The following is a 12,048-nucleotide window of genomic DNA, read 5'->3' on the forward strand; positions in this document are numbered from 1 at the left end:
ACTTTTTTTGGAGGTGTGTTTCAATTCCTTTTTTCCTTCACTTTTTTCCCTTTTGTTGCCCTCTCTCTCATCTCTCTCCTCCCCATCAGTCACTGCTCTGTCACCAGCTACCATTCTTCACTACCCCCTGTGGTGCACCTGGCTGTCACCCGGGATGGTTTTCACTAAGCAGGGCAGTGACTTCACTCCCACGGGGGCTGGGGTAGCCATGGTGTGATCGAGCTTGGAAGGGGAATCTTTTTGCTATTCAAGACAGGACAGTTCTTACATCATAGCGACGTGAGAAGAAACAGCCGTTGCCGAAGGGAGAGCTGTTGTGCTTCTCCCGGTGCACTGTGGTGTTCTGGTGCAGTGGGTCTGGGTTACTGGAGGAGTTGGGCACATCTACGTAAACCAATGGTTCCCTTCCCGAAGTGCTCACAGTTTAAGTGACTTTCATAATCTAAGCATGCTCAAAATCTCTAGTGAAAGATGCCATGCATTCAAAGAGCAAGTTGGGGAAGTCCCACTCTCAGCAGAATGAAAGTCCCATCTCCCTGGGTGAGGAAGAAGACATGTATCACTTTCTCTCCTTTTCTTCACTGTTTTACTGCTGGTCATAAGCTACAAAACAAACCCAGGATTTCAGGGAACATTCAATCTGCAGCTTGTTCTCAGCTGATCCTGTTGCAGGGAGCAAGTTCCTGGCTGATTCACGAGCAGTAAAAATAAACACAGTCTGGGGAAAGCAGGGAGGAGGGAGGGAGACTGGTGGGTACAGAGGAAAAAGTAGGAGCTACAGCAGCTGGTGTTTTCTTTGCTGGTTCTTTTCAGAGGATTTGGGCAGGTTGGAGATGTAAGTGATTAATGGAGAATGATAACACCTCACCTCCCTCCTCCTCCTGGAAGTAACACGAGTCTTTATGCATATCGCTGGTCTCTCAGCTTTAACCTTTCCAAGATTTACACACTCCATCTACTCCGATGCAGAGCTGTGGGGCTGAAAGCACATCTGGCTGTATTAACTGTACGCTCTGCGGTTTTTACAGATGCTTAGGGTTTGTCCTCAATGTTCAGAAATGCTGCACTCAAAGCCCTGAGTCTTCCCCCACGGAGCTGACCAGACTGAAGACAATGAACTGCCATACAAACTCAAGACTGTTGTTCTGTTTTTTTTCTCTAGCCTCTTCTGTGCTTGGAGTAAAGGGCACAGCCAGATCTTGCTGAACCCCAGTAAAATGTGCCCCCACAATGGCTTCCAAAGCACGTTTGGGAAGAATGTACAAGTAGCAGAAATCCTTTTCTGTCCCACTCCATAGACATGTCAACTGCTTTGCCAAGTACAGCTTAGGGATCCTTCCCTGGGCTCTGCTCAAGGGTGATTGTCTCACAGCACGCTTCTGTTCTCTGCTGCGTGGTTAATAAGTCTGATTTCCTCTGGCCTTTCTTGCACTGGAGAAAAGTGTCTGGCAGAGATAGACAGGCATCAAGGGCATAGCTTCTGCCATTGATGAAAAGGTGTTGCAACAGAAGTTTCATGTTTTAACTTAAGGAATGAGGTTCCCATCACGAAGAGCATTAGATGAAAGTTAAGGAGCTTTTATTATCATTTGTCTTAAGCAGGGCTGATGAAGGCATAATAATAATAATAATACTGTGCTAATGAAATTTACTGAAGATGACATGTCTCATCAGCAGAGAAGATGAGTAGAATATCAGGAAAAAATCCAATGACTTCAGAAATTAACAGCGCAAAAAGTCATACACCTAGGCAGCAGGAAGAAACACAGGAAGAACAGAGCATCTGGAAGAAACACTGGTGAAGAAAGACCAAAATGTAGTCATCCATTACAGGGTAACGGAGCCACCAGCGTGACACAGCCATGGAAGAGGTAAATGCAGTCGTAGGTTGTATAAGACAAGATACTTTAGCTGATTAAAAAAAGCATTACACCATTGTGTCAGGCACTATCCAGATGTCATCCAGAACATAGACAGCACTTGTCACCCATATTTTCAAAAAAGATAGACCAGAACAACTTTTGGGGAATGGTAGAGTCTGTCTTAGAAGACTGTAAAAGAAACTGATTTATATACCAACAAAACAACAAGAACGGATGAGCAGGGACAGGAGCCTTTATATATGTCAGAGGAGAAAACAGGGAGAGAAAAGTAATTATTTAAATTAAAGCATGACCTTAACACAAGAACAAGATGGTATAAAATAATGACTAGTGGAGCAAGCTTATATTAAAAAAAATCCATTAAATTTAACAAGGGGGGAATAGAGAGCAAGCTTAGGATGGAGCTTCACAAATTATTAACAAAATCACATGATGTGGAAGGCCCAGTCAGACCCTTTCTATCCAAGTCCTGGTGTGGACTTTATAGATGTGTACGCATTAAGAACAGCATGGGTGTCTACTCACAGGGTGATTTAATTTTTAATGATCTGGACAAGACACTGTGAGGTACTGGGGATGAGAACTGAAACCGGTCATATCTCGGTCCCTGGCTAAAATCCAGACCAGGCTGAGCATGGCTGAAGGAGAATTAGTGCTTTATCACCTGACTGTTGGTTGGTAGCTTCTTTGGAAAATGAGCTGCTGTGCAACTCCTAATGGGCAGTTTTCTGTGTCATGAAATCACCATCGCCAAAAGTGGTGATGGTGGTAAGTTGTGCAGAAAATCTTTCTAGAAATGCCAAAGATTGCCTGGACAGGGAGAACAAATGAGCCAGTGTGGCATAGTGGAGGGTGGTGGGTAGAAATCACACATCCATCAGCCAATGTTAACTGCCCTGAGTATGGAGAGTACCCAGGTCCCTACAACTGCCAGCAAAGCACTTTTTCATTTGACTTCCCTACTGAAAACAAGCGAGGGACCAAGACCAGACTGAATGGCAGTGCCCTCTTATTGTCCCACGGCTGGTGGAGCCTGCCGTGATCTGGCCGCGGGGCACGTGCATTTACACACTTCCCATTGCAGGGCTCCAAGGCAGCCATGTGCTGCTGGGCACGGATGCCCCCCTCCTGCATCTCCCCAGGGCACACCACCACCACCTCTGCTACCACCACGTACTCCTCATGGTGTGGGCTGGGGCGGGAGGACAGGAGGCCTGGTAAAGGCTGAGCTAGTCACTAACACTGGAGTTTGCTTCACTTTTAAGATCCAAGACTGGCTTTTGCCAAGACAAGTGCTGGCACATCCCACAGCAAAAGGGAGGGGGAGCACAGGAGAGATGAGGGGGTGGGGTGGAGAGGGAGACCAAGAGACACAGCCGATTATCTTTTTTCTACTGCGCTGGTCCTGAGAGATAGGGGGAATTTATAATGCACATACATACTCCAGGCTTTTCCAGGGCTGTCTTTAGCTGTATATCATATTTCTAGGGGTCAAATGTTTATGCGTTTTGTCTACAAGAGTAAAAATGTGTATTTTTAATAGGGAGCGACTGATCATATAAGTGAACCAGAGTGCAATACAGTGAAACAAAGGCAAGTTGCTTCACTTCTGCCGTGCGGGTAGCTGAATGGGGTAGGCTTTGTGCCCCATCTTGACCAGAATTGTTTTATCAGTCAGACCACAACACCCTGACTACATTGCAGTCTTACTTCCGAACAAAACCAAACCACCTTGAACAGCACCTGATGAGACTTGTTTATTAGGTTTATACCGGTTTTGAGAATTCTTACATCTTTTGATATGTGAACGCTTTCCCCAACTCCATCTGCCCACATCCCTTGTTTAACCCACAAGACGCTGCAGTTGTGAGCAGCACACCTTGTATCCATACAACATACACATAAATGGTGCCGTAGCCATCCTGGTGAACTCTGTCCTGAAGGACACTCTGCAGAGAAGGTCTTGAACACAACTGAACTTACTGGCTATACATAAAAAGTGAGCTTTTCTGAATAAGTTTTGAAGGAGTAATGTAGTCAGATCTTTAATGTTGAGAGGAAGAAGGGAAACTGGAAGATTACTACATGGAGAGCTCTTTACTTTTAGAAAATGAGAAATCCCAAGCACTGTCTGGATGCACACCACTATGAGACTATCACTGCAGGCCACTGAACACAAGGTGTTATCCAAACAAAGGTTTTTATCTATTCCTTTTCAGGAGTCACCCAAACCATTCCTACATAGAGTAGAGGAAGGATCGTTGCTTCAAAACACAGACATTGCTTATGACTCACATTTATTGAGCAAGTTTTAGGGAACAAGGTGGGATTTCTTCTACTAAAGCCAGAAGTCCTATTAACAGCCTACGGGGAAAATGAATAAACATTTATTACAGAGTAAACTAACTGCTTCTTGCTGGTCCTGCTTTAGTTGCTGCCTCCGAGTTATAGAATGACAATTTTGTTATTGTTTATTAACAGCCTGTCTCAGAGTTGATGGGGAGATGCTTCCCATGGGACAGTGAGCCCTGCAGCCTTTCAGGCTGCCTAGTTATCCTGCATGGATCAAGCATGTAGCAGACCCCACAAGCCTTGTGGCATTGCCCAGAGCAGCTCAGCTCTGCCTCCTCCTGACCCCTGAGCTGCCTACTGCTGGGCGCTTGTTTTTCACGCTCAGCTAGTTGCAGCTCTCTCCACTCAGAACTGCAATATGTGGGGACTTGTAGCTGCCCTTAAAATAGACTTATGTGGTCTGTCCCAGCTTGGCCTCAAGTATCCTTCTGGGTAACCTACTGCATGCTACACAAACACAGGAACTTGCCAAATTACCAATTCAGCAAAGAGCAGGCTAAGGTGTGGGCTGTTAAACACAGAGGATTTGCAAGAGCTGACAGACAACATGCTTGGCACAGCACAAGGCACTGAGGAAGACAAAGCCCAACCTCAGTCTGAAACTGTACTTGACTCCTGTGTGTGTTTGTATAAGGCAGGCAGCTCTTGAGGACACTGTCATGCTTTCATGTGTGTTTATACAGTGCCTAGCACAACAGTCTTCTAATCCAAACCGGAGCTCTTAAGTATCACAGTAATGCAAATTAAATAACACTAATAGTATGCTTTTCTCTGTGCTCACCAGGTCAGGCACGAGGGAAGGACCCTTGTTATCCTTGTTGGGAAGGACCAGGGCTTCACACCAAGCTGGGGCACATCTTCAGGCTAACCTCAGCTTAGCGAGTTGCTGCCCATCAGCCAAGCTGCACTACCTGACCTGCAATCACGTCTCCCACTGTGAGGTGAAACACGTTAGTTTATACCCCAGGGAAAATTTAGTGTCATTTATCTTGTGTTTGCCCCAGCTAGAAGCACGTGTTTGTACAGTTACCAGGGTTCAGCTAACACTGGTATTTTAGTGAGCCACAGCAACTTGGCTGTGTCAGAGTCTATAGGGCCTTTTTTTAGAAAACGGATAAAATGGAGTTGGTAGAGAAAAGCTTTCTGCAGACATTTACTGAAAGTGTTGTCCCTGGTACTTTATAAAAGGGTCAGTGTAAGTTGCTGTCACAAAATTTAATGAAAATTTTAGAACTTCTAGCAAAATATCTCTGACTCCAAAAGAAAATATGTTTCAGTCATTTCCATCTATTCTTTAATGCAACATTATTAGTTGGCCGATTTCCGACAAGCAGAGTGCTGTACAGCAGGTAATCCTACAGGCGTAAAGCCTGTAACAGAGTTCACCTCCTGCCATGAAACCGCGTTATGGCGAATGAAAGCTAAGGATCTGGACCTGAGGCTGCACTTCACCTCTTCTACTTACAGGAGGCGGGGAAGAATTAAAGTAATTAAACATGCACATCTACACCATTAATCAATAACAAAATTTTACTAGAAATCTGACAATATTTGACCACTCACTGAACTTGGTTGACAGTAGAAAACCGCCGTCACAAATAATAACACTGTCAGAAAAACATAATTAGATACATTATTCCCCAAGTAATATAGAAAATAATATGTATAAAACAAATGTGCAGCGTTCAGATAATTGCATCCAACAGATGTCTTCAGTTAGCTGTTCGTATAAGGGGGATATCATTTGAGAAGAAGAGACTCCAGACATCATACAAGATCAGCATTGTGCCTTTTAGCACTGCAAAGTTTTAAATAGAGAGGTTTAACAAAGGAAGCAAGATTGTAATTTTGCATATCAGTGACAGCTTTTTTGAAGGTGAATGATGAGCAAGATGAGCAATACTAGGATAAGATTAAATGTATGTCTTTGGGTAGGACATTTGTTGATACGTTCTGTAGGTAAATGCACGGGGTTAATGGTCTCTTTCATACTGTAACAGTATCCTCAGTGGGATTTGCTTTGCGGCTGCTCTCGGTCCCCTCCCCCAGCGCTGTGAAATGAGAAATGCAGTGTTTTTAATGACTGGAGCAGGAGGGATCTTGTTATTGTGGCTGCATCACCCCTCCAGGACACAGTTCAGTAGAAGTTTGTCATGTGGCTGAGCAGAAACGATGAATGCAGGTTTTATGAAGTTCATTCCCCAAATACAAAGGAACAAGGGGAAAAAAAACCCGCCACATTCATACAGGCTGCGAGAGTCCACAGTTCACAGCCTGAGCTCCACATTGATCACTGTCAAGCTCCTGGGCTGCTGTGCACCTGCAAGCTCTCCCTGCTCCCCAGCAGCAAGCCTTTACCTGCACTCCCACCTCCATTCACAGCATCTCCCCCCAACCCATCTCCTTCTTTCTCACCCCTTCTTCTCTAGCTGGGGCCATTCGGTGCTTTAGTGTCCTACTGATACATCACTTGGATCTGGGGAGAACTAAACTACCCCTTTGCTCAGAGGCAAGCGGCTCCTCACCAGTTAATGCCCACACACACTTGTTTCATCACAGCCCTGCTGCCTGCCTCACCTCAGGCATTGCTTCATTTCCTGTTTGCTTCCACCAGCCACCTCCTTTGCTTTAACTCTGTGCCATTATGCAGGCTAATATCAAACAGGTGGGAGAGGTAAACATTAAAAAAAAACCACCAACAACCCAACATGTCCTTCCTCTCCTCAATGGGCATGATGGTGTTGTCAGGAAATAGGTAACAGCTGCAGGTGCTAGAAATGAACTACATGTATAGGAAGGTCTGGAGTTTGTGTGTTGAAAACACACAGGCAGATACTATTTACTGTGAATGGATTATTTGAAATGGGTAAGCACTAATACAATGTCTCCTTGGGAAAACACCCCGTGGGCACTCCTGCTGTACAGCAGCTGTCGCGCGCTGACCAAGCTCCCTGACGTGAGGGTCTTGGGGCAGCCATGCTGCAGGCAAGCCTGCAGGTACCTATGTCTGCAGGCACCTATGTCTACATGTCCCAGTCCCATCTGACCGCTTGTGGTTCATGGAAGCATCAAATGCTGGGCTTCATAGGTTAAGCTCTCAGCTTAACAGTGTTGCTACATGAGCTGGATCGTTTAGTTTGTTGACATCTGTGTGAAAATAACTGAAGGCATTCTCTTCCCTACGAGGAAGGCAAACAGAGTTGCTCTCTCAGCTTTACTTGTTCGCTCAAGTCTGGGAAACCATATCCCTGAGCCCGTTTCACCGGCTTTCTTTTGGAAATCAGTCTCATTGTCAGCTGTCAATAACTCATTCCATTTACCGCTCTCAGCTGCTCAGGAGGACACAGCAGAGCCTAAGCCGGGTAAGGTTACTGCGTGATAACAGCAATTCTTAAGTCAAAGCCTCAGTAATGAGGCTCTCCCTAGACAGTGCAGTGACGAGCTTTGGATTTCTTATAGAAGGGGGCGATTGTGCCTGTGTCTGTTTATGCCTGCTGCGTTGCAGACTCTCCCCCTCTTCTCCTCTGCAGGTCTGGCTCCCCAGCCCCAGCCCAGCAGTGGTGGAGCTGAGCGGCTGTGGGCACTTGATGCTGATTAAATTCTGCTGACTGAGGAAGATGTCAAATTCTACCCAAAGCAGAGAGCCGCCAAGGAAAAGCTGCTTTTCTTTGCTTTTGACAGCTGGAGCCATGAATTTAAGCAGGGGTCTCACCTTCAGGCAACTCAACAGCTGGGCAGGGAGCAGTCTTTCTTAAAGAGAGAGTGTGCTGTATTTTCTGGAGTTCAGTGTTGCCGAGAGGTGAACGAGTTGAAGTGCAAGAGAGTATTTATGTAAAAACCCAGGTGCAGCTGGGGTTTTTGTTGTATTTTTTTTTCCTTCTACTAGAGAAGGACCAAGTAACAAACAAGAAAGAGGAAATGAAAACAGAGCCTGAATTCCCACCCTTGGTGTTTCTCGTCTTCCATTTCCCCTGCGGTATGTACAAGGAGCAGACACAACCCACATCTGTACGGGAAGTTCTCAAAGTCCTTTCCCTAAGAAGACCCTGTGCTGCGTCACAGTTACTGTGATATTTGTTTGCTGGCCATGCTGCAGCAGTCAGTGGCTCTGTTGACCAGTAATGGGTTCTGCAAAACCTTTTTCTGTGTTTAAACCTGTCTGTGCACAAGAGCCATCCAAAGCTCTTAATACTGGGGAACTGCTCACTGGCCTTTGCGATGTGGACCTGCGGTCTCAGTTCGGCAGGCAGCGGATGGGAGTTCCCATAACAAAATATCACTGCCATAAGTAAATGCCCATCACTGCCAGGTATTACTGACAGTATCACCTACCTAAACGACCGAGGGCTGAATGGTACCAAAATAGAATTAGGCTTCACTCCCACGCTATACTTGCTGGGTCCAAAAGAGGAACTTTGTCACTGCAGGGCCAGGCTTTGTAATACCAAATTTTCAGCCCCATGGAGCAGAAGCCCGGACCCTGAGGAGGGTCAGACCTCCTGGGAGGCAGGGACAGACACAACTCTGATCTAAGTGCAGAGGAAAATATGTAGCCCAGTTGCACGGCCACTGTCACATCACGTAATTCATGAGTGGGTGATATCTTAGCAGGTGCAATTGGCCAGAAGTGTGAAATGCAGTGAAGCCCTGCTATTGCCCTTTCCTGCCCCTCCACCCTCCATAAAGCCACAGCTGCTTAGAGTACTCTTGGCCACTAGACAAGAGATCTGGGGGTACTCCCAAGCTTTCCTGTTGGAGACACAACTTGAGGAAAGAATTAGAAATCAGTTGGACGAGAAGGAAAGTATGTAACTGTGTAACTTGCACTCAGGTGGTAAGAGACATCCTGGGCTCCACCTGTTGATCTCAGGGCTGCTTAGGCTGTGCATGCAATAGCTGCATTAGTGCAGAAGCAATCCTGAGGCAGGGCGAGGAAGCCAAGGCTGTGGCTAGGCAAGTGCCCCAGCTAGCAGGCATCATAGCCACAAGCACTCTTCTTCTTTCTGACATAGTGAATCCAGTTTCCTTCCCTTCCCTTCCCTTCAAGAAGAGAAATGTCCCACCCTAGTCTCTCCTCTGATCATTAGAACACTTTCTAGGGAGGCAGGAAATGTGACTTTCAAGCCCTTCAGAAGGGGATTATTTATTATTATTTATTATTATTTCCAGTACCTTGGAAATATGAAATGAGAGCAGGGCAGCGCTCCCATTGGTTAGGATGGAAGAAGTCCTAATGGACTTTTAACCATGCTTAAGACTATCACTTACCTTGTGGCATCTACTGTATATCCTGTAAAGACTGCAGCAACTGCCAAGCTCTTGTGTAAAACACAGGATCATCATCACCATCACTGTTGCTTCGGGGGCGGGGGGGGAAAAGCCAGAGGCATCATCATCCAGCCCAACCAAGAAAAGGAGGGAACGGTGGAAAGAAGAAAAATTTTGTGCCTGGATCTCCTCTGACCTTTGATATGGGGTAGAAGTCACACTTTGAGCTATGAACTGAAGTGCTAGTAAGCATGTGTAGATATAGAACTTTAAGAGTGCTTAAACAGTATTTTTTTTATGTTAAGAGTTGAAGCACCTATTGAGAGTCAGTATTTGCAGAGTTGAGGAGTAACTGAGGTTATCAAAGTTAAAATTTAGGGTATAGGTACCAAAACTATCCATCCAGGCCACAGCCTAAATACAAGCAGGCCTTCTTTGGATTTAGCCTGATCCATTCAAACAATTTTTCCGAAAATTTTTCATCTTTACTTTATCTCCACCAGTGGCAGGAAAAGTGGAAGCTCTTGAAGGTAAGTGATTGTGAATATGTTGTCTTATTTATCAAACAGACAAGAAGGCAAACATTAAAAAAAAAGTTTTCTTAACTATTTTGTTATCATGACATAGAGGGAAGATAAAATTCCACTTCTGCTATCATTTCAACTAACTACCACTCTAAACCTTTGCTGAAACTTGTGCCAAATCTAAGCTTTCAAACATTTCTAAGTGCAAAGACATTTGGAAAACCTTCATAAATTATATTTCAACTAGAACTAAAAGACAGAGGCTACTTTCTGCTCTGCTTGAAAGCAAGAAGGCATAGTAATATGGTGCCAGACTTCTTTCTTACCAGATTTTTCTGCCTAGTTTTACAGCCTCCTGCTGTTCAGACGAGGCTCTGTAAGAGCAGTAACTTGGATGGTGAAGTATTTTTCTGAATTCCATTTCTAAATGCTTAAGGAGCATCCACCATCACCATGTCAAGTAAGAAAGATCTTGGATACAATTGAAACCAGCCAAAAAGACATGAAATGAAAAAAGCAGTTTGCTGTGAGTGTTGCAGCCAGAATTGCCAGCTTTATGATTTTAGAAGAGAAACTTAGCCGTTAGCACATCGTGACATTTTTGGTGTGATGCATGATGGTGTGGGTGGATTGCAATGCCACAAATTGTTATTTCAATGCATGATCATCACTAGGGTTTATTGAAGCCTTGCTGTGTTTCAGCAGAACATCATTGTCTCCTGCAGCAGCTTCAGGTCACCCAATCCCACTAGGTTCACAGCTATTAAGTGTATTAAAAACAAAAAAATCTAATTTGCCTAGATTTGCATCTTAATATTCTAGCAAACCAGATAACTGGAAGCAATTTCATAGAAAATTATTTTAAAATGTAGTTTATGTATACATTCTTACTGGAGGCCTGATTCTCACTTCAGTCTTTTCAGAGAAGGGAAACATGCCTTGTTACTTTCACAAATAATCATCCAGTTTCCATTTCAGACAATAATTGTAATTAAAGAATATATTAGAAGAATCAAACCAGACAAATCAAACCAGAAGAATCAAACCTTTTCTTCCAAAAAGATAAAGCTCTTCTAAAAATGCATCAATTATGAATTAGTCTTCTAATTCCCAGGTACCTTATGGGCACAAAGAATGATCCTGCTGCAACTTTTTGTCAAGGAGAGATGCAAATAATGTGATTAGCTTGTTAAAAAAATTGATCTGATCTTGAAATATCAACTATGCCTTGCTGACAGAAAGCTTTAAACTCACACTAATGGAAGTTGTAGGATGAAAGCTTTCCCTGCCACACTGAAAATATGGGGCACACAATGCACAAACTTATCTGAATTTGAAAGAGAATCCAGAACATTTAGTTGTAATCAGTTAAGCCAGGATCAGTTAAGCGCAGTTGTGTATTCATTTGGATAGTAGCTTCCCACACAGGCTGTGTCCTGGAACAGTGCTGAGATTATTTTATCCAAGTGAAGGACCTCTGTGGTCCCTATTACCAGGAAACAGTTAATATTCTTTCCCGCTGGGGCCCACATGCACCTGCACAACTGTGGTGTGTGGTTTCTTGCAGCTGTATCTGTGACTCTGCTGCTGCCTTGGTAGAGGTTTTAAAGTGTAAATGGAGAGTTGGTGAGGCGACCCTTCAGTGGAAATGCAGCATCCAGGGCTGCTGCAGAAGCAGTGAAACCACTCTGAGTAAGGAAGCAGTTTCAGCAAAGTGCGTTTCTCAGCTGCCAATTAATATTATATCCCATCTTACTCTGGAAAATTCAACGCATATTATAAATACCAGTTAATGATGTATCCTCACAATGCCATTCTGGATTTGCTGTCTGTTATTATCTTGATTTTTCCAAAGGGAGAAAACGAGGCTGTAAGGTCTTAACTAATTTTCCTCAGGTCACCAAAAGCAAGCCTGCAGCAGAGCTAGGTACACGATGCAGATCTTTTCCAGCCCAGCAATTTGGCTGCTCAGCCACTCTGCTGCTCCCTTAGTTTGCTATCTGAATTCCTTGAGCAACAGG

General features: G+C 44.5%; 1 non-coding gene across 1 annotated transcript; it reads left to right on the forward strand.

Moving 5' to 3' along the window:
• Window positions 1-9,409: 9,409 nt before the first annotated feature.
• On the forward strand, window positions 9,410-9,524 carry LOC114818521 (U6atac minor spliceosomal RNA). The gene has a single exon (XR_003766186.1). It is a non-coding gene; the product is annotated as a U6atac minor spliceosomal RNA (small nuclear RNA).
• Window positions 9,525-12,048: the final 2,524 nt, after the last annotated feature.

Source organism: Antrostomus carolinensis, unplaced genomic scaffold (genome assembly GCF_000700745.2).
Source record: "Antrostomus carolinensis isolate BGI_N321 unplaced genomic scaffold, ASM70074v2 scaffold19914, whole genome shotgun sequence".
NCBI lineage: Eukaryota > Metazoa > Chordata > Aves > Caprimulgiformes > Caprimulgidae > Antrostomus > Antrostomus carolinensis.